This window comes from Ornithorhynchus anatinus, chromosome 7, assembly GCF_004115215.2.
Source record: "Ornithorhynchus anatinus isolate Pmale09 chromosome 7, mOrnAna1.pri.v4, whole genome shotgun sequence".
In the NCBI taxonomy this organism is placed as follows: Eukaryota; Metazoa; Chordata; class Mammalia; order Monotremata; family Ornithorhynchidae; genus Ornithorhynchus; species Ornithorhynchus anatinus.
The window spans coordinates 59,530,779-59,557,778 of NC_041734.1; the positions used below are offsets into that span (position 1 = coordinate 59,530,779).

General features: G+C 49.9%; 1 protein-coding gene across 4 annotated transcripts in view; it reads left to right on the top strand.

Annotated features, from left to right (window-relative positions):
* Window positions 1-981: 981 nt before the first annotated feature.
* The window catches only part of ATP2B4 (ATPase plasma membrane Ca2+ transporting 4), a 120,359-nt gene continuing 94,340 nt past the window's right edge, over window positions 982-27,000 (top strand). For all 4 annotated transcript variants that reach the window (XM_039912491.1, XM_039912489.1, XM_029068972.2 and 1 more), the window contains exon 1: window positions 982-1,433. The gene's annotated coding sequence lies outside the window, so the exon portion shown is untranslated. The remainder of the gene's footprint in view (window positions 1,434-27,000) is intronic.

The following is a 27,000-nucleotide window of genomic DNA, read 5'->3' on the forward strand; positions in this document are numbered from 1 at the left end:
CAATATGCGCTCAACAGATACGATGGACTGATTGATGGATTGAGTAGGGAGGGGTCTAGCTGAAACGGTGTTGTGTGTACGTGCGTATTTATCTGTCCATATCTTCGGATACAGCTCTTCTCTTGCAGAAACCGGCCTATAGTGTGTGGCCACAACTTGCTGTCAGAACAGTCAGTGCCAGCACTGGATATTTTCTGTGCCTGAGCGTGGCCTGAGAGGAGGTGGGTGGATGGATAGCAAACGGGGCGTTTTTATAGCAGAGAATGCTTCCCTTTTTTTTTTTCCTTCCCTAGTTACAACCGTCAAGCTCCCCCCTCCCCCTCTACACACACACAAGCCTTGTTTCCTACTCCCCGGTCCCGGAACCCTCCTCATCCCACTCCTTTACCAACAGATCATGCATACTGAGCAGAGAGCAATGGAAGTGTAATATTATTATTATTATTATTAAGTGCCGTGGAGTCGTTTCCGATTCATAGCAACTCCCTGGATATACTTTCTCTAGAACGTCCTGTCCTCTGGCATAATCCGCAGCCTTTCTAATGGTTCTTCCGTTATCGTTGTTATGGTCTCTATTCTTCTAGCTGCCGATCTGCCTCTTCCACGTTTTTCCCTGGACTTTTCCTAGCATGAGCGTCTTCTCCAGAAAATCGGTCCCCCCGATTATGTGTCCAAAATATGCTCCTCTAAGTCGAGTCATCTGGCCTTCCACAGACCACCGGGGTGTAATTCGCTCTCAAATCCATCTGTCTTTGGGGCGGTCGGTGGTCTCCGCAAACATGGAAGCGGAGGCTGGGGGAATTCAACCCTTCCTGGGTTTTCCTTCTTCCCCCTTAAAATGAAGCGGGAGGTAGTAGTGGCGAAGAATCAGACCACCTTAATGAGAGAGTAATCTTTGGGCATTCATCCAAGTCCCACCTTCTGCTCCTCCTCCTCCTCCTCCTCCCTGGGTTGGAAGAGAGAGAGCGAGAGCACGAGAGAGGGAGGGAGGAAGAGAAAGGAGAGAAAGGAGAGAGAGAGAGACAAGGAGAAAGAGAGAGAGGGAGTCTGGCAGGATTGGGGAGTAGCTGTTGCCATGACAAGCATTTTCTTAAGAAAGCTCCGCTGTTAATACAGTCGGGAGCAGGAAGCTCGTACTCCCTTGCAAAGCCAGGACCGGAGCCTAAAACCCACTCCCCCTCCTAGAGACCCCCCGAACCTTTTTTTTTTTAAAAAAAAATCCGAAAACACCAAAGGGAACAACTTGGAGGACCAGGAACGGGAATCATCGCGGACCTCTCCTAGACCCCAATTCGGGAAGAAAAGACAAAAAAGAGCCAGAAATAGCTTCCTCCGGTATTTTATTTTTCTTTGGGGGATTCTTTGGTCCTCTTCATGGACGCCCGGAGGGCGTTCCCGCACTGGAGAAACCTGGATTCTTACTAGGGCGAGAGGTAGGCTTGTGGAGAATGAATCCAATTGACTCGCGCTTTTCAAAGTTTGTTTCTCTTTCTCTCTCTTCGCACATTTCCTTCCACGCCAAAGCTCTGCCCCTCGCTCTTATCCTAACATTCGGGGCTTCTCGAGAGGTGGGAAGAGTCACCGGCCTTTCCTTTTCCCGGCTTCAGCTTTGAGAAGCCGAGTGCGTGATTTCTTTTCTCCCCGAGGCGGTGGGCATTTCTCCGGAGGTGGGGGGAGGATTTGGTCTTTTGGGCTCTCGGGAGGCCAAAACTCTTTGAAAAACCTCTCTCTTGTCCCCTCCGCTTGGCTCGGCGGTCAGACGGAGGATGGAAAACTGTTGCAAAAATATTTTCCACGTCTGTTCCCCTGCTCTGAAACCAAAAAGGGAGCGATGGAAAAAAAAAAAAAACAACCGGCAAGAAATCTTTGGCAAGGGTGGAGAGGTTGCAGAGGGGCTGGAGAAGGGGGTGGGGTGGGGGCAAAACGGAATGATTTCGACTTCTGCAGAAAAACGAACCAGCTTCTATCTGTCTTGCAAAAGAGCCTCTGAAATCATCAGGCTCTCAAATCTATAATTAGCCGCCGTGGAAAAAGCAGGGAGTTCCTTCTTACAGTTGTGTGTGTCTGTTTGTGCGTGCGTGTCAAAAACCAACTGTATGAATCTCCCAGGAGTTCAGCCCTAAATCTTTGCAACCCCAAGGGAGAAATGGATTCTGTTGTTTGGAAAGGAGAAGGTGAGGCTGGAAAGTTTGAGGCTCGCAGGGGGTTGGGAGTGGGGGGTGGGGGATTGGAGGGGGGAGCAGACCCCCAGTCTGGAGACCTGCAATTCGGGGTTATTCGGCCTTTCTGTTTGGGCAGGGGGAGGGGAGGTGGGGGATCCAGAGGGGTCTCTGGGGCCGCCAGTGTTTCGATGGTCTGGAATGGGCCGCCCCCAGGCTGGCTGAGACACTGAAACCTAATTCCTGCTGGTTTCCCGGGCTGGGATTCCCCCGCAGGGGGAGGGGAGAGGAGGGAGAGAGAGGTGTCTGTGTGTGTGTGTGTGTGTGTGTGCGCGCATGTATGTGTGTGTCGGGGGGGAATCCCTTCCCTCCTGCCCCCAAGGTGGGGCCCGGGAGGGGCGGACCCACCCGTCTGGAGATGCTGGATGGTTGGATGGGATCCCCGACCGGTCCTTCCCACATCCCGCAGCCCCCCGGATCTCACCCCGCAACCCCAGGCCCCCATCCTCAGCTCCCAGCCCCCTCCCCACAGCCCCCCATCGGATCCCTCCCCTCCATCCCCAGACCCCTGCCCTGCAGCCCCCCGACCCCCTCAGGCCCCTCCCCGCAACCACCCGGATCTCGCCCTGCAGTCCCCCGGCCCCCTCCCAGATTCCATGCTGCAGCCCCCCACTCCCTCATTCCCCCCTCCTTCATCCCCCCACTCCCTCCTCGCACCACCCCCACCAGAATCCTGCCCCTCAGCCCTCCGCATCCACAGACCCCTCCCTGCAGCCCCCAGACCCTTCTAGGCATCCCCCTCTCCCGCAGCCCCCACAACCCAGCTATTAGAGTAGGAACTAGAGTGACCCGCAGGCGAGGATGCGGGCCTGGAAGTGATAATAATAATAATGATGGTGTTTGTGAAGTGCTTTCTGTGTGCCAGGCACCGTGCTAAACGCTGAGGTGGATACAAGCAAATCGGGTTGGACAGGGTCCCTGTCCCACCTGGGGCTCACACTCTCAACCCCCATTTTACATTAGAGGTAACTGAGGCCCAGAGAAGTAAAGTGACTCGCCCAAGGTCACACAGCTAGGGCTGGGGTGGGGGGTCAGGGGGTTGGCGTGTAGGGAAGGTGCCGCACTCCTTCGCACCCAGGGACCTTTGCCGTGGAGGGGCTGTCCCAGTCCAGCTGGGCTGTGGGGACGGGGTAGGGGGGAGGCTGAGACTGGGGGGAGGTTGAGCTGGGGAGGGGGAGAAGGGTCAGCAGACGCAGCCGCTGCCCAGTCCCTCATGGGAGATGTTTCTGGAACGACTGACCCAGCATTAAAGGACCTTTGCCTAAGAAAGGGAAAAGACTGAAGAAGACACTCATGTCCTTATTGGGGGCTGGGTGAGAAGTTGGGGGTCACTGTGTGGGGGAGAAAGTAGCCCTTATTTGGGTTGGAGAAAAGTGTCCGTTTTTGGGGGGTGCTCCCCTCCTGCCTCTAGCAGTACCTCATTTTGGCTGATTTCCCCAGAACGGGATTTCGGGTCTGTCTTCAGGACAAGGGAGATGGGGCTGGGAGGGAGGTGGCTAGGAAGCTCAGCAGACCCCAGTCAGCACCCCGCCACCCCCCCCACATCTTCCCAATCTCTGTGAGCACCAGGCGATGTGCCCCTCTCCCTTGTCCCCCCAGGTCCCTCCCCTCTGCTAATTCTTGGGGGTCCGGGCTAGTGGTGTCGTGACAGAGCAGCTGGTTCAGTCACCAGTGATGGGCGGTGAAGGTGCTCAGTCAGACATATCTACTGAGCACTTACTGTGTGAAGAGCACTGTACTAAGCCCTTGGGAGAGTACAACACAACAATAACAGACACATTCCCTGCCCACAGTGAGTTTACAGTCTAATCCGGAATAGCCGGCATTTCTGCACCAGCAGCACTGCACTCTGCAAAATGAGGTTTCTTCTGGTTTCATTCATTCATTCAGTCGTATTTATCGAGCGCTTACTATATGCAGAGCAGTGTACTAGGTGTTTGGAATGTACAATTTGGCTACAGATAGAGACAATCCCTGCCCAATAACGGGCTCAAAGTCTAAAGGTTTCTGGGGTGTATCTGGCTTCTTCCCCACACCCATATTTGACCTTGTCTCTGCCCTTGCCCGGACTGTAACTGCTCTCCTTTCCCCTCCAGAAGTAACCCCTGAAACACGCCGTCCTCTGACATGTTTGTGGGAGTTCCCCTCAGGTAGTACGAGGCCTCTACCATTCCCAAGCCTCGCAATGTGGGGCAGAAGCAATGATGAAAGCCAGAACGAAGAACTAAAACACTTTCAGAAGTAGGAGCACTGTCAGTGATCTGAAGTAAACAGGTCATCACCCAGATTACCCTCTGCTTTCCTTTTCTCACAGAAGCCTTAAAGGCAGGGGAGCTGTTAAGTGCTCAATAATCACCACTGATGGATTGATTGATTGATTGATTGATTGGTGTGGATGACATCTTTGCTGTGCTAGGTGGCCGTAGTCAATCCTTAGATTTCCTTTATGTAAAATAGGCAGGTTCATCCCTGCTGCCCCCTGAGAGGATGGAAGTGAGGGTGACATCACAAATTGCCGGAAAAGCCGAGATATATCCAGTTCCCTTTCCAGGACTGGGAAAGGGAACCTGCTGTATCGGACTGGGCAGGCCCACGGTAAAAGCCTTCAGGGAGGGATTGCGGCTGAGGAAATCTCTGGGCTGAGATGCTGGCACGGCTCCTTCTCCTGCTGGCCAGGATGAGGTGGTAGCCGGCCCTCCTCCCACTCGGGTTTGAGCTGCAACCTGTCCTGGGGACTTGGGAATTCCGTCCTCCAGGAATGCATCTACTCCTGCCTCCCCGGAAGGACTTAGAGATCTGGCTCTTGGGCGCGAGCGGTTAGGGGCCCCTTTTCAGAGCCGGAGCCGCTCCCTTGACTGACGGTAAGGCTGAAGAAGCCAGGCGTCCTGTGCCCACGGGGACTTGGGAACTCCCACGTAGGTGTGGAGGTTGTTTTTGGCCACCCAGAGCTGAAGCTCCCTGTCTGACGACGTGCAGTTGCCCAGAGGAGAAAACCACATCGAGGCTGGGAACTGGGGGACCTCGACAGGCAAGGATTGTGAAGTCACAGAACAAGCGGAAGGCCTACTAAACAGCGCTAGTCCCCTTTTTGGCTGCAAGAACTGGACCTTCCAAGGTCACATCCAGCTTCTTGAGCAGCTCCTAGAGCTGTGCCCGAGGGCCTTAATCAACATGAATGGGAAACAGCATGGAAGTCATAGGGTCAGAAGCAGCGTGGCCTAATAGAGAGAATAAGGGCCTGGGAGTCGGAGGGCCTGGGTACTAAATTTGGCTCTGCCACAAAGGCTGGAGCCTTCTCTGTGCAGCAGAGACAGGGGAAGGGGATGGGCTCAGTTTCATCATTGTAAAATGGGGGTTCAATATCTGTTCTCCTTCCTGCATACACTGTGAGCCCCATGAGGGATAGGGACAGTTTCTGACTTGATTATCTTATATTCATTCAATAATATTTATAGAGCACTTTCTGTGTACAAAATACTGTACTTAGCACTTACGTCTATTATGTCTGTGCTTAGTGTAGTACTTAGCACTTGAGTACTACAGTTACGATCTTTGAGGGTAGAGGGTGTGTCTTATTCTCTTTTTTTGCAACTTCGCATACTTAATGTGGGTTCCATCCAAAGTGGGCACTCAATAAATACTACTGACGATGATGAAGTTGATGACTAGGCAGAATTCACTCCCAGTTTAGGAATCAATCAGCGGTATTCATTGAGCACTTACTATGTGCAGAGCACCACACTAAGCGCTTGGGAGAGTATAGTACAACAGAATTAGCAGTTGCATCCCTATCCATAACAAGTTTACAGCCTAGAGGGATCCACCCACAGACTCCTTAATAATAATGATAGCAGTAATAATAATTGTGGTGTTTCATTCAGTCATATTTATTGAGTGCTTACTGTGGGCGGAGCACTGTACTGAGTGCTTGGGAGAGTAAAATATAGCAATAAACAGACCCATTCCCTGCCCACAGCGAGCTTACAGTCTAGAGGGGGACATTAATATAAATAAATTACAGGTATGAACATAAGTGCCGTGGGTCTGGGAGCGGGGATGAATAAAGGGAGCAAGTCAGGGAGACACAGAAGGGAGTGGGAGAAGAGGAAAAGGGGGGGCAATGTCAGGAAAGTCCTTGTTAAGTGCTTAGTTGTGTGCAGAGCACTGTACTAAGCACTTGGGAGAGCACAATACAATAGGGTACATAAAGCTGGTCCCTGCCCAAAAGGAGGCTACAGTATACCTTTCTCCTACCAGAGCTCCCACTCAAGACCCTCTGGGCTGGATCCTTCAAAGTGTCAATCGTCACAGTGAGAAAGACCAAGCCAACACCTCTCCCTCCCCAAATCCTCCTAGTTGGTCATTATTATTCAGGAATGTTAGTAATAATAGTTTTAATAATAATAATAGCAGTATTCACTAAGCGCTTACTATGCGCCAAGCAATGATGTAGATAGAAGATTAATCAGGTCAAACCCCCACGTGGGGCTTCCGATGACGTAAGGAGAGCAGGTACTGAATCACCATTTTACAGATGAGAAAACTGAGGCACAGCAAAGTTGGATGAGTTGCCTAAGATCACCCAGCAGGCAAGAGGCAGAGCCCGGATTAGAACCCAGGTTCTCTGACTCCCAGATGTGTACTCTTTCCATTACATCACGTTCCTCCCTGACTTGGAGCCTCTCTGATTACTGGTTAAGTTTTAGGGGTCCATTCCTGGAGGTGGACCCAGATTTCGGATGCCCGAGGCCAGGTGTCTTTAACAGCGTGGCTCAGTGGGAAAAGCCCGGGTTTGGGAGTCAGAGGTCATGGGTTCGAATGCCGGCTCTGCCACTTGTCAGCTGTGTGACTGTGGGCAAGTCACTTAACTTCTCTGTGCCTCAGTTACCTCATCTGTAAAATGGGGATTAACTGTGAGCCTCCCGTGGGACAACCTGATTACCCTGTATCTACCCCAGGGCTTAGAACAGTGCTCTGCACATAGTAAGCGCTTAACAAATGCCAACAACATTATTATTATTATTACTCTGAGCCTGTTAGAACCAAATTAGGTTAGAACCAGCAGGGGCACGGGGTAGGGTTATGGGGTAGGGGCACACCATTTATTTCTACGCCCTCACCTCAGGCCCCCCAGCCCCTCACAACTCTCCTTTTTATCTTCCCTCTCAGCCCCTCTCAGGGCTTGATTTTCCCTACTGCCTTTTGCACCGAAGCAAGAGAGGAGAGCTGAGCCCCATGACAGCTTGGGAGGCAGGACTCATGACCCCCCACCCTCCATGAGCCCCTTCACTTTCCCCCACCCCAGCTGCGGTCCAGTCTCCCCTGCCTGTAAAATGGACCTAGACAGCCAGCCGGTGGGGGAGGGGACGTTTCCAAGGACTTGTTGTGGAATGTTATGCGTGCGGCTTCCTGTCGTCCCCTGGCATCTCTTTGTCTCTCCTTTCCTCTTTCCCTCCTGTGAGCAATTCTTGTTCCACTGACTTATTTCCCCTGCACGTGTTGGAACAGAAACTCCAAGGGACTTCCTCCATTTGCCCTGCAGGGCCCAGCTGGTCCAGCCCTCCTTGTTTGTGTACGTACTGGAGGCCCGGGAGAGGTTTGTGGGGGCGATGTGCGGCTCAGCCCGGCCTGGCTTCAAGGCAGAATTAGGGGCCAGGGTTCCTGGGAGGAGCAGAGGGCCCGTGACCCGTCATGGTTTCCTTAATAATAACGATCACTGTGGCATTTGATAAATGCTCCAAACACTGAATGGCGTAGTGGATAGAGCACGGGCCTGCGAGTCAGAAGATCATTCTCTAATCCCGGCTCTACCACTTGTCTGCTGGGTGACCTTGGGCAAGTCACTTTACTTCTCTGTGCCTCAGTTTCCTCACCTGTAAAATGGGGATTGAAGCTGTGAGCCCCACATAGGTCAGGGATTGTGTCCAACCCGATTTGCTTCTATCCACCCTAGTGCTAGTACAGTGTCTGGCACATAGTAAGCGTTTAACAAATACCATTCTTCTTATTATTGTTATTATTACTAAGCCCTGGGATAGATACAAGGTCATTAGGTTGAGCACAGTCCGTCCCTCCTGGGCTCATGGCCTAAGGCCTAGGGAGAACAGATAGTGACTCTCCATTTTACAGATCGGGAAACTGAAGCACAGAGAAGTGAGGTGACTTGCTCAAGATTACACAGCCGGCAATTGGGGCTGTGTTAGGAGCCAGGATTAGAAGCCATGTCCTCTGACTCTTCTCCACAAAGTTCCGCTGCTTTCCTCACCTGAGGTTCCTGGGTTGGTACACTGTTTCCATGCAGTTCCCTGAGGGAGGATGGGGTGAGAAGAAGGAAAGGGTGGGTCCATTCCCAGACCACTCAGCCTGGAGGTGTGTGACTGCTCCTTCTCCCTGAGGGCCTGAAGACACTGGAGAAAAAATGTGGTCTGTTCTGTTTCCCTCTCCCCAGTTGGGATCTCTGTTGCCTTTGTCTCTGACGCTTTCTCCACTCCCCGGTTCTGTCCCTAGTCACGCCGCCCCGTTCCAGCCTCCTGCACTCTAAGCCCAAACTCCAGAAATGTTTGGGAAAGCCAGGCTGGGCTGAGCTGAGGAATCCCCCTATTCTCCGCTCCCAGGACCGGATGAAGCTCTCACGGGCAGGGATCGGGCGGGTGTGTGACTCTGAGCGCAGGGGTAGTGGGTGGGAGCAGGGGAGACCTTCCCAACACTATCAAGTAAACTGAGGCACAGGGAAGTCAGTCTGCCTTGGGAAGAGAATCATAGAATATAGAGAAGCAGCATGGCCTAGTGCTTAGAGCATGGGCCTGAGAGTCAGAAGGACCTGGATTCTAATCCCAGCTCCACCTCTTCTCTCTGACCGTGGGCAAGTCACTTCACTTCTCTATGCCTCAGTTACTTCATCTGTGAACTGGGGATTAAGACTGTGAGCCCCATGTGGGGCATAGACTGTGTCCAACCTGATTACCGTGTATCCAGCGCTTAGTGCAGTGCCTGGTATATAGTAAGTGCTTAACGAATACCATTAAGAAAACCCAAAAAACAGAAAAACGTTTCGGGTGGTGGGGCCCTGGTCACCTTATTCATCCACCTCCCTCCAGACAGATGGGGAGCCTTCCTGTTCTGAAAAACCCACAGAAAAGGAGAGCCCAGTTAATTAATCAATTGTATTTATTTAGTGCTTACCTTGTGCAGAATGCTGTACTAAGTGCTAGGGAGAGTACAATATAACAGGGTTGGTAGACACGTTCCCTGCCCACAGTGAGTTTGCAGTCTAGAGGGGGAGCATCCAAAGCCTCCCTTCTTGTCTCACAGTCCCAATCAGCCAGGCAAACAGTGACATTTATTGAACTCCTACTGAGTTCAAGGCATTGTAGTAAGTGCTCTGGAGAATACAGCAGGAGCAGGGTACACACTGCCTGCCCCGTTGGAGCTCACAGTCGAAATTTACAGCTAGCGAAAGCTGGAAGAACAAGCATGAAGTAGGAAGCAGGCCAGACGCATCATGGGGAAACAACTGAAAAAGGCGTTAAGTGTGCAGAGTATGTGTCTGTTGTATTGTACTCTCCCGAGTGCATTGCTCTGCCCGTAGTAAGCGCTCAGTAAGCGCTCAATAAATACCATTGATTAGCAAAAATGTACATATTTATAGGAGTGCTGAGACAGGGTTGAAGTTCACAAAAGCTAACTAAGAATGAGTGTTTGGGGAGGGGTTGGGGGAGGAGGACTTCATGTCTCAATGATCGTTGAGCTATGCCCCTGCCCAACTCCCGCCGGCCCCAATCACCCTCACAAGACCTGTTTCTTTCATCATTTATTGCTCTCTTCCAAGTGCTTAGCACAGGGTACCAGCCTGGCCAAGTGGAAAGAGCACAGGGCTGGGAGTCAGAGGCCCGGAGTTCTAATTCCAGCTGTGCTATTTGTCTGCTGCGTGAGCTTGGGTAAGTCACTTCATTTCCCTGAGCCTCAGTTCCCTCATCTGCAAAATGGGTATTCAATACCCGTTCTCCCTCCTACTTAGACTCTGAGCCCCCTGAGGGACCTGATTATTTTGTACCTACCCCAGCATTTAGTAGAGTGCTTGGCACATAATAGGCGCCTAACAGATGCCAAGGTTATTATTATTATTAGAAAGTAGGTAGTTAAATCTATTCCCAGAACCCTAAGTCATCTCAACCCAACAGTCACCCTTAGCGCTGTATTAATTCCTACCCATCCTCAGCATCTGTTTCTATTTGTATTTTCAGTTGCACAGTCAATGATTTATTCTGATTCTACCACTGGCTACTATTTTTTCATTTGTCTTCCCCATTAGAGTATCAGCTTGAAAAGCTGTATGGTCTAGTGAAAAAAGCACGGGCCTGAGAGTCAGAGGGCTTAGGTTCTAATCCTAGCCCTGACACTTGTCTGCTGTGTCACCTTAGACAAGTCACTTAACTTCTCTGTGCCCATTTCCCTCATCTGCAAAATCAAATTAAATCCTGCTCTCTCTACTTAAACTATGAGCTCCATGTGAATATCCGTTATCTATCCAGTTTTCAATACAGTACTTAGCACATAATAAGCACTTAAATAGCAATAATAATAATAGGATTTAATTTCCGTTTTGCAGTTGAGGGAACTGAGGCACAGAGAAGTTAAGTCACTTGCCCAACATCCTAGAGCAGACAAGTCGTGGAGCTGGGGTGAGAAGAACCAGGTCCTCTGACTTTCAGGCTGTGCTCTTTCCACTAGGCCATACTGCTTCCCTAACTGGGAAACTTCAAGAAATGGGGCTAGAACAGTTATCGGGGGAGGGAGAAGGGGAGCGAGAGCAGGGAGGGAGAGGGAGAGCATAGCATTCAGAGTCTTGTTTTCTGCAGCTGAGGGTCCAGTTGGCAGAAACCTGGATCTCTTCAGAGTGGGGAAGTGGTGCAGCCTAGATATCCTCCTGGGGCTCTAGCAGTGCAGGGTATTAATAATAATAAAAATAACAATAATAATAGGGTATCTATTAAGGGGTTACTATGTACCAAGCACTGTACTAAGTGCTTGGTGATACAGTATAAAGGGGTTGGACAGAGTCCCTGTCAAGTGAGCCTCATTTGGGGCTCACACTCCAAAGGGGAGGGAAGAACAGATATTTTATTCCCATTTTACAATGGGTTGAGTTAACTGAGGCCCAGAAAAGTGAAGTGACTTGCCCAAAGTCATCAAGAGGCAAGTGGTGGAGCTAGGAGGGGAATGCAGAAGGGAAGCACACCAGCTACGGGACAGCTGCTTAAGGTGACTCAGAACGCGAACCCGCCTCTGCCTTCTCCTCTGGAGTTTTGCTGGGATTTCAGCTGGTGTTTGGCAAGTCCAAGTTCCACAGGATTTAGAGATCTGTCTACCTTTTTTTCCCCCTCCTAAAGCCTGGGGCTGAGCCTGCAGTGACTCAGGCCTGTTTCATCAGTGGGAGCCCTATTGATCTGACCTGTCAATCCTCCTCCATCTGCTGCTAGGAAGAGTGAATTGAGGTGTTAGAGAACGCTGGATCAGGAGTGAGGATGAAGGGAATTCTATTCCTGGCCACCCCCCCTTTCTTTTTGTGGTATTTGTTAAGCGCTTACTATGCGACAAACACTGAACTAATCATGGGGGTTGGTATAAGATAATCAGGCTGGACACGTTCCCTGTCTCGTAGTTAAAGAAGGAGGGAGAACAGGTATTAAATCCCCATTTTACAGATGAGGAAACTGAGACACGGAGAAGTTAAGGGACCAGCTCCGGGTCACCCAGGTCAGATTAGAACCCAGGTCCTCTGACTCCCAGCCCCGTGTCCTTTCCACTAGGCCACACTGCTTCTCGTTAGCCGTGGGTCCTTGGTCGAGCCACTAAACCCGTTTGGACCTCGGTCTTCCCGGTTCTAAAATGGGAAGAAAAACTCTGGGCAGGCAGGAGGGTTCCATTGTGTTCATCCCCAGGGCAACCCAGAGCGTTAAATCCTCTTCCACCGAGCCAAGGATGTTCAGGAAGCAAAAGCGTCTTTCGACCTAAATATTCTTGCTAACCTCCAGTTTGGCCACTCCTTCGGCTGTGCCACCGGAGCGGCCCCAGGCTTAGGGAGGTGCCCGGGATGGCACGGCAGATTAAGCAATTCCCACAGCGTTGCTCCCAGTTGGCCAGAGGGGAGGAAGGCAGAGGGGAGCTGAAGAAATCCAGATCTGCTATGCCCACCGAGCCCAAGTCCGGCATCCTCCTCCGCCTCATCCCCTCGCAGAGGATGGCGGCGGTGAGGCCCTTGCCTGCGCCCTCTGGCTGCAGGACTTGGCACCCGGGCACCGGAGACGGGTACATGGGGACGGGAGACCGGATGGCGTCTGCGGCCTCCCCTCCTCCTCCCCCCCCCGGCCCGTGGGGTCCATTCCACCGATCTCCAGCTTCCTCGCCGCCGTCGGTGCCGTCTGCTCTTCGGTGGCCTTGGCGGAGTGTTCCTGGGGAGGCCGGATTGGGCACGGGGGCCTCCGCAGCTCCGACGCGGGAGGCCTCGGCAGGGCGGGAGCGGGAGGGGATCCCCGGGGCCCAGCAAGGTGACTCAGCTCAGGGGACTCAGCCGCTGGCAGGCCTCCGGCTCGACACCGAGGTAAGGGGCAGGGAAGGATTACAAATCAGGAAGCTGAGAGGGAAATGAGGCCTGTGGTCGAGAGAGGGGCCGGAGGCCGTTTGGGGGTCCATATCGGGGCTATATCAATCTTTGTGGAGAGAGGGAGGGAGACAGAGATAGAGAGAGAGAAAACTGGGCCGGGATCTGGGTTTGTTCTCGTCCTAATCTGACCCCACAGTGCTGGGTGACCCCAAGCCTGATCCTTGCGCTCTCCGAGCTCTAAACCAGTGTGGCTCAGTGGAAAGAGCCCGGGCTGGGGAGTCGGGGTCATGAGTTCGAATTCCGGCTCCGCCACTTGTCAGCTGTGTGACTGGGCAAGTCACTTTACTTCTCTGTGCCTCAGTTACCTCATCTGTAAAATGGGGATTAACTGTGAGCCTCATGTGGGACAATCTGATTACCCTGTATCTACCCCTGCTCTTAGAACGGTGCTCGGCACATAGTAAGCGCTTAACAAATACCAACATAATTATTAAACCACCTGACCACACTTCTCTGACTCCCTTCCTGCCTCTTGGGCTTGTTGAGATTCTGAATCAGGTCACTTTTTTTTTTTTCAGTGTTTTTTGTTAAGCATTTACTATGTGCCCGGCACAGTACTACACACTAGGGGAGATGCGAGCTAATCAGGGTGGACACAGTCCGTGTCCCACGTGAGGCTCTCAGTCTTAATCCCCATTTTACAGATGAGATAACTGAGGCACAGAGAAATTAAGTGACTTACGCAAGGTCACACAACAGACAAATGGCAGAGCGGGGATTAGAGCCCAGGTCTTCTGATTCCCATGCCTTTACTCTTTCCACTAGGCCATGCTGCTTCTCATGCAGGTTTCCTTCTGAGACCACTCTGAGCTCCTTGGAAGAAAAATGCTAAAGACATTCAAAAAGCTATTGTTATTACTAACATTAACCCTTTGAATCATTATTAAAATGATTCTTGTTATTACTATTGTGAAGGATCTGGAACTGGATCCTTTTCCATTCATTCAATCATTTAGTCATATTTATTGCATGCTTACTGAGTGCAAAGCACTGTACTAAGCACTTGGAGGAGTATGCAATAACAAAAAACAGATACATTCCCTACCCACAATAAGCTCAGCACTTGGATCTGTGACCCCGTTAGGCATTTGATATTCGCCCCACCCTCAACCCCAAACCACTTAAGTACGCGTCTATAAATTGAAATTGTGAATTACTTATTTGTATTAACGCCTGTCTCCCCCTTTAGGCTGTAAGCCCATTGTGGGCAATAATAATAACAATAATAATAATAATGGTGGTACTTGTTAAGTGCTTACTATGTGCCAAGCACTGTTCTAAGTGCTGGGGTAGATTCAAGGTTATCAGATTGTTCCACGAGGGGCTCACAGTCTTAATCCCCATTTTACAGATGAGGTAACTGAGGCACCGAGAAGTGACTTGCCAAAAGTCACACAGCTGACAAGTGGATTAGAACGCAAAACCTCTGACTCCCAACCCCTTGCTCTTTCCCCTAAGCCACACTGCAGCAAATGTGTCTGCTTAACTCTCTTGTACTGTATTCTCCCAAGTACTTAGTACAGTGTTCTGCACATAGAAAGCACTCAATAAATACCATTGATAGATTCATCAGTCTGAAGTGGACGGTTGCCCAAAGAATGAACAGCAGGGAGAAGACAGATGCTGATGATGTACTAGATTGTAAATTACTTAACGGGAGGGTTTGTATCTATCAACGTAATTCAATTAATGCATCAATGGCATTTACTGAGAGCTTACTGGGTCCAGAGTAGTGTATTAAGCGCTTGGGGAAAGTCAATGGAGTTGGTAGTCACAATCTCTACCCACAAGGAGCTTACGGTTTTATTGTATTCTCCCGAGCGCTTAGTAGGGTGCCCTGCACACAGTCAGTGCTCAGTAAATTCCACTGATTGATACAGCTGCATAACCAGGGAGCTTCTGAGGCTAGCTAAGGAGTCATTGACGCGATCAGTTCAAATCCAGCTTGGGTCTCTCATAGTGTATGATTCCTTGCACCTGAAGTCACATGGGGTCTTCAGTGTCAGGGTCTTCTTGCCTTTGTCCAGTGACCAGCTCTGCCCCCTGCTCTGGCAGACCCCCCTCCCCTATTTCATGTACGCCTCTTGCTGGAGTCTAGGTCCCAACTCTTTTTTGGCAAGGCCATGGTGTCTTGATTTCTCTTGCTCTCGTTTTTAATAACAGTTATGGTATTTAATAATGTTGGTATTTGTTAAGCGCTTACTATGTGCAGAGCACTGTTCTAAGCACTGGGGTAGATACAGGGTAATCAGGTTGTCCCACGTGAGGCTCACAGTCTTCATCCCCTTTTACAGATGAGGTAACTGAGGCACAGAGAAGTGAAGTGACTTGCCCACAGTCACACAGCGGACAAATGGCAGAGCAGGGATTCGAACCCCTGATCTCTGACTCCCAAGCCCGGGCTCTTTCCACTGAGCCACTCTGCTTCTCTATTTGTTAAGGGCTGTACTAAGTAGCGGGGTCAATACAAGATAATCAGTTTGGGCACAGTCCCTGTCCCACCTGGGGCTCACATTGTAGAGGAGAGGGAGAACGGGTATTGAATCCCCATTTTCAGATGGGTAAACTGAGGCCCAGAGAAGTAAAGTGACTTGCCCAAGGTGCGCCAGCAGGCAAGTGGCAGAGCTGGGATTGGAACCAAAGTCCCCTGCCCGCCAGGCCCATACTCTTTCCTAGGGCATGGGCTCTTTCTATCCACTAGGCCACACTGCTTCTCAGGTAGACTATGGCGGTGTGCTGATGGTCAGTCTGCTTCCTTCTGAACTGCTGTCTGGGCTGGGGCAGACCCTGGGGAGAAGAGGAAGACAAAGGTGTGGAAGATGGGAAGCGGTGTGGCCTAGTGGATAGAGCATGGGCCTGGGAGTCAGAGGACTTAGGTTCTAATCCCAGCTCCTCCACTTGTCTGCTGGGTGACCTTGGGCAAGTCATTTAACTTCTCTGTGCTTCAGTTCCCTCATCTGTGAACTGGGGATTAAGACTGAGCTCCTCTTGGGATATGGATTGTGTCCAATCTGATTAGCTTGTATCTACCCGAGCTCTTAGTACAGTGCTTGACACATGGTAAGGGCTTAACAAATGCCATAAAAAAGGAAGTTAGATAATATATAGATAATATGATAATAAAATGGATTATATTATAATATAATGTATTGCTTGTCACTTAGTAAGTGCTTAACAAATACCATCATTATTAATGTAGCACTTATGTACATATCTGTAATGTATTTATTCATATAAATGCCTGTCTCCCCTTCTAAACTATAAACTCGTTGTGGGCAGGGAATGTGTCTGTTTACTGTCATATTGTACTCTCCCAGGCGCTTAGTACCGTACTCCGCACACAAGAAGCCCTCAATAAATATGATTGAATGAATGAACGTATATCATATAATAATATAGATAATATAAATATCTATTTACATTAATGTCTGTCTCCCCCTCTAGACTGTAAACTCTCGTGGAGAGGGAGCATGTCTATCAACTCTGTTGCATTGTATTATTGATATTATTATGGTTTTTGTTAAGCGCTTACTAGATGTCAAGCACTGTTCTCAGCTCTGCGGTAGATACAAGTCAGTTAGGTCAGACACAGTCCCTGTTCTTCATGGAGCTCACAAACGAAGTTGGAGGGAGAACAGGTATTGAATCCCCATTTTACAAATGAGGAAACTGAGCCACAGAGTAAAGAAGTGACTTGCCCAAGATCATTCAGCAGGCAATAGTGGAGTCAGAATTAGAATTCACGCCCTCTGACTCCCAGGCCCAAGCTCTTTCCCAAACAGTACAGTACTGGGCACATAGTAAGTGCTCAATAAATACCACTGACTGCTTGATTGTTTGGAGACATCGACATAAAGGGGAGAGGGAAGTACATCGTTTTTCTACTTTCTCCATCCTTGTCACTCCTCCCTTTGGCTTCACTCCCGATGCCTGGTGCTCCAAATAGCCGCTTAGCCTGCTTCCCCAAGGGAGCACTTTTATGATGTTCCTGAGCCTTTAAGTGCTCCGGAGCAGCCGGCTGAGAATCTCTGCTTTTATGAAATTAGAAAGTGTCCGCACAGATCCTAATGGTGAGAGAGTAGCTCTCCACAGGCTCAGGGGACTGAGCAGGGCGGGAAAAGATGAGGCAGGAGAAGATGACGTCCCACGAAGTGACGTGAATGACTTCTGCTTCCCCTGCTCTTGCTCCCACCCAGCCTAACCACCAGCAGGGGAAACAAGAAAGGGAATCGACCCCTTCGTCATTGTGTCTTTTCTGGTCACCAGCTGAGTCAGGGCTCTGATCCCCAAAGCTAAAATTAATCGTTCTTGGTGGCAGTGGGAGAGGACGCTCTGTCCACGTGGCCGGAGTCAGGGAGGAGAGAGGCTAGGGAACGGAGAGGCCAGGAGGCAGAGCGGTTAGGGAATAGAGAGGCCAGGGGGATAGAGAGGCCAGGGAACAGAGAAAGTAGGAGACGGAGGCCAGGGAGAAGGAGGACCGAGGAGCAGGGAGCAGAGAGGCCAGGAGGCTGAGAGGCCGGGGTCAGGGGGCAGAGAGGTCAGGGGGTAGAGAGGCAGGGGCAGAGAGAGAGAGAGAGACTAGGAGGCAGAGAGGCTAAGAGGCCATAAGGGCCAAAGAGCAGAGAGTCCTGAAAGCAGAGAGGCCAGGGAGGAGAAAAGCCAGGAAGTAGGGAACAGAGAGACCCGGGGAGTAGAGGGGAGAAGCTAGACCGGGGCTAGAGAGGCCAGAAAGCTGAGAGGCCAGGGGTCAGAAAGGACAGAGTGCAGAGAGGTCAGGGGGTAGAGAAACTAGGAGGTAGAGAGCCCAGGGAGCAGAGCATCCAGGAGGGTGAAAGGCTAGGGGTCATAGAGGCCAGGGAGCAGAGAGGCCAGGAGGCTGAGAGGCTAGGGCTCATAGAGGCCAGGAGGCAGTTGAGCCCTGGGGACTATGGGAGAGATGCAACAGTCTGGAGCTAGCAGGACAGCCTAACGTTCCTTGCCTAGCCTGAAAGGTTCATTTCTGAAGGGCTTTGCACTTGGTCATCACAGAAGTTTACCCCCCAGGCAGCTGCCGGGGCAACATCAGGAATGAACAGAGTTGGCCCCCACTTGGATCTGCCCCGTGGTCCTGTATCTCTGAAGCTCTCCCACCTCCAGGTAACGGATGTGTTGTCACCCCCTGTGTCGTCCTCCTTGCAGGGCACCCCCTTGGCTCACAGCTGAGGGCTGGTTTTCCGCCCCTCATTTTCCGGCCAGGAGGGATCCAGGATCCAGGGTGTGTCCAAAAGCTTCAATCAGACTCACCCGTTATATCAGAGAGATCAGACCATCTGAAACTATATTGTCGTGAATGGTTATTTTACCTATACTTGTTGCTCTCTGAGGCACATCAATCAATCAGTCAATCAGGGGTATTTTTGAGCATTATTTATTGAGCAGGAATTATTCCTTTTTTCTATGCTGCTGCCTTTTCCCCACCTGAGTGTCTCACAGATGATCATGATTATGGTATTCATTAAGTGCTTACTATGCGTTAAACACTGTTTTAAGCATTGAGGTGGATACAGGGTTATCAGACTGTGCACAGTCCCTGTCCCCCCAGCCTGTAAGCTCAATGTGGGCAAGGAGTGTGTCTTTTTACTGTTATATTACACTCTCCTTAGCACTTAATACAGTGCTCTGCACATAGTAAGTGCTCAATAAATACGATTGACTGGCTGACAGATGAACCGACCAGATAGGAGGAATCCTACCCATTTTACAGATGAGGAAACTGAGGCACAGAGAAGTAAAGTGACCTGCCCAAGGTTCTTTCACTCCCGGACCCGTGCCGTTTCCCCTAGGCAGCACTGTTTCTCTGTGGGAACCCAGTGGCTTGCTGACTGGCTGTGGCGATTTGGATTTAGCAATGAGATTGGAGCCAAAATAACGAAAGCACCGAGTATGGTGCTCCTCTGGCACCAGCTTACTCACTGTGACCCGATCTCATCTATCTCGCTGCCGACCCCTTTCCCACGTCTTCCCCCTCCATATTCGCCAAACGGCCACTCTCTCTACCTTCAAAGCACAATTAAGGTTGCATCTCTTCCATGAGGCCTTTCCTGATTTACCCCTCTTTTCACCGGTTCACTTTCCCTTCTGTGTCGTCTATTCACTTAACTCTGTGATCTTAGGGCATTTGATATTTTCCCCTACCCCAACCTCTCTACCCTTATGTACATATCTGTAAGTCATTTATTATAAATTATTTATTCATATTAATATCTGTCTCTCTCTGTAGACTGTAAACTCATTATGGACAGGGAACGTCCGCTAATTCTGTTGTATCATTCTTTCCCAGGCACTTAGAACCATTCTCTGCACATAGCGCTCAGTAAATACACTGATTGATACAGTGTCATAGTATAGTGCCTGGCACAGAGTAAGTGATTAACAAATACCATTAAAAAAAAATAAGGGTGAGGAGAGATGAGGGAGGAAAGATGGCGGAAGCAGTGGAAAAAGCAATCACATCACCTTGTTGGCCATTGCCGGGGGAATCCGTTCCCTGGGTCTCAAAGCTGCTGAAAGTCTCCAGAGCCCACAGGCAGGAAATTGTGTGTGGGTGGAGTCAGCAGAGCTGAATGATGCTGCGTAATTTTCCTTGCAGAAACTGAGTTCCAGAGGCACCATCCCATCCGCCGCCCGGCTGCTCCACGCTCCAGCTTCCATTGCTCAATGCAATCAATAAAAGAGCCTTGTAAATAAGCAGGCTCCAGCAGCTCGGAGTCTCGCAAAACACCCTGGTCTAGGGAGATTTGTAAGAGGCAAGCTGGTAAAACAGGAGTTAATTTTGATTTATCCTCATGGGATTCAGTGCAGAGTGCCTGTGTTCGGAGCAGAATCTCCTGGTTGAGCCTAGCAGTCAGGAGACTTGGATTTTACCACTGGTCAGCTACAAGTCCCTGGGGAGATCGCTTGCCCTTTCTGAGCCTCGATTTCTCCATCCATAACATGGGGAGAATCACACCCACCCTTCTGGGACTGCTGGAAGGATAAAAAGAGATAATATTCAACACTCAAAGCACTTTACAATGAAGTAGCTGTGTTATGTACCAAAGTTGATGTAAAGTAAAATAGGACAAAGTGTCATCAGGAAACAGTGTGGCCTAGTGGATAGAGCATGGGCCTGGGAGTCAAGAGGCCCTGGGTTCTAATTCCAGCTCTGCCACTTTTCTGCTCTACGACCTTGGGCAAGTCACTTAACTTCTCTGTGCCTCAGTTCCAGCATCTGCAAAATGGTAATTAAGACTGTGACCCCCATGTGGGACAGGGACTGTGTCCAACCTGATTAGCTTGTATTTACCCCAGTGCTTAGAACAGTGCTTGACATGTAGTAAGCGCATAACAAATAAAGGCAGGGGAGTCATATAGGAGTTTTTTTTATGATATTTGTTAATCACTATATGCCAAACATTAGATACAAGCTAATCAGGCTGAACACAGTCCGTGTCCACATGGAGCTCACAATCATAATTTCCATTTTACAGATGAGGTAACTGAGGCCCAGAGAAGTGACTTGCCCCAGATGACACAGCAGACAAGTGGTGGAGGCAGAATGAGAACCGAGGTCCTTCTGACTCTCAGGCCCATTCTCATTCTACTAGGTAATGAAAGGGTATTTATTGAGTGCTTACTCTATATAGAACATTGTACTCTGGGAGAGTACAGTGAAGTTGGTAGACATGATTCCTGCTCTCAAGGTTGCAATCTAGCAATGTTTTTTCTGCTTTGGCTCCAGTGAAGCTGGACTGCTGAATTATCTTGTGGATTGCTTTTAGGTAATTGCAGGGCTGGGTATACTTTATTCATTCATTCAATAGTATTTATTGAGTGCTTACTAAATGCAGAGCACTGTACTAAGCGCTTGGAATGTACAAATCGGTAACAGATAGAGACAGTCACTGCCCTTTGACGGGCTTACAGTCTGATCGGGGAAGACAGACAGACAAGAAGAGTGGCAATAAATAGAATCACAATAAATAGAATCAAGATAAATAGAATCAAGTTTACTTTACCCCTTCCTCACTGTCTCTTCTCTGTGGAGTTGTGGCGTCTATGTGAACTGGATCAGTCAATCAGTCGTATTTATTGTGTACTTACTGTGTGCAGAACAGCGTACTAAATATTTGGAAGAATACAGTGTGACAGACATGTTCCCTGTCCGCAACGAGCTTACATTCTAGACTGGAATCAATAATATTTACCACCTGCCTATTGGTTGCAGATCACTGTACTAAACACTTGCTGGGAGAGTACAATAGAGTGAGGAGACAGGATCCCTCAAAGAGCTTACAGTCTAGTGGGGTATACTACAGACACAAAAATAAATGTTAAGATATGTGGGGGCAGAGAAGAACAAGAGAGAGAGTGGCCCCTTGAAGCTGCTGGTCTGAATGGAGTCCCTCTGTCTCTTGCAGCTAGAGAACGGGAAGCTGTGTGGTGTAGAGGTGAAAGCTGAGGTCTGGGAGTTGGGAGATGTGGGTTCATCCCTCTTCAGCCCCTGACCTTTGACCTTGCTGGGCCTTGGTTTTCCCATCTATAGCATGGGAAGAATCGCCATTGCTCAGGACTGTTGTGAGATCACAACAAACCACTACCGCATTAGTACAGTCACGCATCCTTTCCTGACTGGATTACTGCATCAACCTCCTTTCTGACCTCCCAACCTTCTGCCTCTCCCCACTTCAGTCCATGCTTCACTCTGCTGCTCGGATTATCTTTCTACAGGAACGTTCTGGGCAAGTCACCCCCCTCCTCAAAAATCTCCACTGGTTGCCTATCAACTTCCATATCAAACAAAAACTCCCCACAATTGGCTTCAAAGCTCTCCATCACTTTGCCCCTCTTACCTCACCTCCCTTCTCTCCTTCCACATCTCAGCCCTCACACTCCACTCCTCTGGTGCTGCTAACCTCGCTGTGCCTCGAGCTCACCTGTCTTGCCGCCCACCCCTGGTCCATGTCCTACCTCTGGTCTGGAATGCCCTCCCTCTGATTACTCTTTCCCCTTCTTCCCCCCTACTGAAGGCACATCTAGTAATAATAATAATGATGATGATGATGATGGCATTGGTTAAGTGCTTACTATATGCAAAGCACTATTCTAAGCGCTGGGGTAGATACAAGGTAATCAGGGTGTCCCAAGTAGGGCTCACAGACTTCCTCCCCATTTTACAGATGAGGGAACTGAGACCCAGAGGAGTTAAGTGACTTGCCCAAAGTCACACAGCTGACAAGTGGCAGAAGCAGGATAAAAACCCATGATCTCTGACTCCCAAGCCCAGGCTCTTTCCTCTAAGCCACACCAAGAGGACTTCCCAGACTAAGCCCGCTTTTCCTCAGCTCCCCCTCCCTTCCACATCACCTGGACTCTCTTTGCTCTGCCCCGCCCCACAGCACTTATGTATATATGTATACATCTATAATTCTATTTATTTATATTGATGCCTCTTTACTTGTTTTGATGTCTCTCTGCCCCCACTTCTAGACTGCTTCTAGACTGTAAGCCAGTTGTGGGCAGGGATAGTCTCTCTTTATGGCTGTATTGTACTTTCCAAGCACTTAGTACAGTGCTTTGCACACACTAAGTGCTCAGTAAATATGAGTGAATGAATGACTCAGAGATGGGAAAGTGGCTTGTAAGTAGAATGGATTATTGTTATTTCTAGCTAGGATTCCTGAGGCTGTGCTCCCTCAGTTGCCTCCTCTCCCTCTCTATCACCCCGAGTCTCACCCCTACCCCAAATCAGAAGGTACCACACCCCGCCCCCAGGCTTATCCCTACCTCAGATCAGAAGGTATCACCCCCTCTTTCTGCCCCTCACTTCACCCTACCACAGATCAAAAGGTACCACAATCCCCTTTTGCCCTGCCCCCCAGACTCTTTCCTGCTCCAGAACAGAAAATACCATCTCCCCCTCTTTCTGCCATCTCACCCAGTCTCACCCCTACCCCAGATCAGAAGGTACTATCCCCCTCCCTTTCTGCCCTCCTACCTCCCCACTACCCCCAAGATCAGAAGATATCACCCCCTTCTTGCTCTGCCCACACATCCCCAGCCTCACTTCTACTCCAGATCAGAAGGTATCAGATAAGGAAGACCTCTGTGGGGGGAATTGAAGAGGTCTTGGTCTCCTCCAGACCTGGTGTTCAGTCAGCCAGTCACATTTATTGAGCACTTACTGTGTGTACAGCACTAAACAAAGCATTTGGGAGAGAACAATACAGCAGTAAACAGTCACATTTCCCCCTGCAAGCTCACAGTCTAGAGGATTGGCCACAGCAAAGGAGTACCTTAGATCACCATGCTCCCAGAAAGTTCCCCTTGGCTTTGACATGGCTCCCAGCTAGTGTTCCCTTTCCCCCTCCCCACATCCCAAAGTCCCTCTGCTTCCTCCCTTCCCATCCACTGCTGTCCGGCCCCGAGACCTCCCCTGGAAAAAGACCCCAAGTTTTTGAGTGGTAGCTCAAGCCATGATGTCAACTCATTGTGGGTAGGGAATGTGTCTGTGTTATATTCTCCCAAGCACTTAGTAGAGTGCTTTGCATACAGTAAGCACTCAATAAATACTATTGAATGAATGAATGAATGAATCCTGTGGGCTTCAAGTTTGGAAGGCTGGATTGGGCCAGGCCGGGCTGGGTTGGGTGGCACCAAGCTGAGCCCAGAGGGCTTTGGCATGGCACGGAGGTTGGATCACGGGAGTAAAAAGTTCATGGGTTCTAATCCTGGCTCCACCACTTGTGTGCTATGTGACCCTGGGCAAATCACTTCACTTCTCTTTACCTCAGTTACCTCATCTGTAAAATGGGGATTGAGACTGTGATCCCCATGAGGGGCAGGGACTGTGTCCAACTTGATTTGCTTGTATCCACCCCAGTACGGTGCCTGGCACAAAGTAAGCGCTTAACAAATACCATGATTACTGTTTAATTTGCATTGCAAGAGATGCAGAGGTCTTGAGTATTGGGCTCAGTCAAGCCTAGGCTCCTTCAGCCCAGACTTCAGGGCTGCAGGACTGGAAGAGGAAAGAGAATGGGTGGTGCTGGGGGCGGAGAGGGGAGATTGGGGAGCGGAAACTCCTCTACTTCCCAGGCTAAAGGCTGCTGCATTGTTCCCTCTCAGTTGGAGTAAAACTGAGTTGAGCTAAATGAGATAAGCTCCTTTCTTAGGTTAGTGGAGGGGTTACTTTTGGAGGGCTTTGTTTCTTTCCCCATCAGTTTAGGCCTGCAAAGATTATACAGCTGGGCCCACTGACCCTAGGGCTCTGTCCACTGATACCAAGGCTTAGTCCTCCAGTGTAAGGACTCTGCCCACTGATCCCGGGTTCTGGCCACCGGTGCTAGGGCTTTGCCCAGTCCTCCTGGACTCTGACCTGGTGAGCCTTGGCACAGATCTAGCCCAGGGCCCTGGCTGGGTTCAGAGGCCCCTCTGGGTATCCCATAGCACCGCCCCGCCTCACAAACACAGACACACACACACCCCGTTTTGAACTAGGGGATGGAGATAAGGGGTTAGAGGAAGGATTTATAGCAGGCTGACTGAAGCAGTCTAAACAGGAAGGGAGCTCAAATGACAAGGGATGTGGCTCAGATTACTCTTCTGAGGAGGGCTCCCCAAGCAGGCCAGTGGGGTGGATTCTTATGTTTCCAGAAGCTTCCAGGCCTAGACCCCTGCAGGTTCAGCCCGCTAACACTTCCAGCCCAACCGAGGCCCCTGTTGATCTTGGAGGCTATAGCCTGGGGTTCGACCCAGGCCAGGCTGGGCCCTGGAGCTACCTTGCCTGGGCCTGGAGGCAGGATTAAGGAAATTCCTAATAATTATCATTATAGTACACATAATCCTATGTGCCAAGCATTGTTCTAAGCACTGGGATAGATCCAAGTTAATCAGGTTGGGCACAGTCTCTGGCCCACAAGGGGCTCACGTTCTTATCCCCATTATAGAGATGAGGTAATTGAGGCGCAGAGAAGTGAAGTGACTTGCCCAGGATCACACAGCAGTAGAAGCAGCGTGACAGAGTGGTTAGAGCACTGGCTCAGAAGTCATGAGATGTGGTCATTTACAGATTGGAGGAATGAGGTGTGGCAAAGGAGGGTGGAAGTCTATCTAGGCCGAGATGTGCTGGTAGTAATCCCACCTTTTCCTCAGCTCCCCCTCCCTTCCCCATCACCCCAGTTCACTCCCTTTGCTCTACCCCAGCTCACCTCCCCACAGCACTTATGCATATATGTACATATCTTAATTTATATTCATTCCTGTCTACTTGTTTTGATGTGCATATATCTATAATTCTGTATTGATACTATTGTTGCCTGTTTACTTATTTTGATATCTTCTCCCCCCTTCTAAACTGTAAGCCTGAGGTGGGCAGGGATTGTCTCTATTGCTGAATTGTACTTTCCAAGCTCTTAGTACCATGCTCTCCCCACAGTAAGCTCTCAATAAATACAAGTGAGTGAATGAATGAATAATGTCATGGGTTCTAATTCCGGCTCTGCCACTTGTCTGCTGTGTGATTTTGGGCATTTCTCATTTCTTCATTAACTGAGGCCAGTTACTTCATCTGTAAAATGGGGATTGAGACTCTGAGCCGCACGTGGGCCAGGAACTGTGTCCAACCCCAATTGCTTGTATCTGTCCCAGTGCTTAGCACAGTGCCTGGCCCTGCCACTTGTCAGTTCTGCCACTTGTCAGCTGTGTGACTGTGGTCAAGTCACTTAACTTCTCTGTGCCTCAGTTACCTCATCTGTAAAATGGGGATTAAGACTTTGAGCCCCATGTGGGAGAACCTGATTCCCCTGTGTCTATCCCAGCGCTTAGAACAGTGCTCTGCACATAGTAAGCGCTTAACAAATACCAACGTTATTATTATTATCACATAGTAAGTGCTTAACAAACATCATTATTATTATTATTATCATTATTATTATTATGTGGCAGAGCTGGCATTTTAACCCAGGTCCTCCTGACTCCCAGGCCTGTCCGTGCCCTATCCACTAAGCCATGCTACTTCTCTCTGCTGCCGGGCTTAAGGAGCTGCTTCTGCTTCTGGGTTTAAGGGGCTCAAAATAAGAGTGGAAATGGGCTTCTGAACCTCAGATTCTGGGAGGACAAGCAAAGGCAGCAAAACTGAACAGCCAGAATGAGGCAAAGGGGAGCTCTTTTGGGAGCTGGTACAAAAATGACGGTGGGCAGATTCTCAGCCGAAAGGCCTAGCCCCACCTCTGGCCTGATGAATTCAAATCTGTCCCCCAGCCTTACTTGGCATTAAAAGCCCAAGGGTGCCAGCATCCAGCCCCGGCCTTGGCAGGGCAAGAGATGAGGGGGAAGCGGGTGTGTCATTTGAAGACTCGCAGAGGATACAGAGCCACTCTTGGCTCCCAACCATCACCCCCTGATGCCAAGTCACACCCTCTGAGCTTTGCCACTGACAGCCTGCCATCTGCCAAGTGCTGTTCCACCATCTCAGCTTCTGCCCAAGCGATCCAGCAAGCGAGGGTGGGGCCGGGGCTGCATCTCTTCCCTTTTCAATTAGTCATTCAGTCAAAGGTATTTATTGAGTGTCTGACAAGTGCAAAGTCCTTGGAAGTGTACAGGGAAGGGAAGACCCGTGTTCCCTGCCCTCTAAGGGCTTATTGTCTGATGGAGGAGATTTCTCTTCAATCATATATATTGAACAGCTCGATCAGTGCAGAACAGTGTATTGGGTGACTCTGGGGCCTCCAGAAGAACTAAAAGACATGAATCTGTCCTCAAAAAACTTACTAATGGGAAATGCGGTAGACTTGTTCCTGGCCTACCGTTTCCACATCTGGAAAATGGGGGTTGTTTTCTTATGGGAGAGCAGAGGAGATTGCCCGGCTAATTCCCGCTTGAAGAGGATCTTGTAAATAGGAGGGCTTTTTAAATCAATCAATCAATCAGTCATATTTATTAAATGTTTACAGTTGTGCAGAGCACTGAAAGAAGTGCTTGGTAGAGTATAATATAACAGAGTTGTTAGACGTTCCCTGCCCACAGTGAGCTTATGGTCTAGAGGGATAATAGAATAGGCCCCACTCCCTGAACTAGTTCTTGGGAGAAGTAGGGCATTTC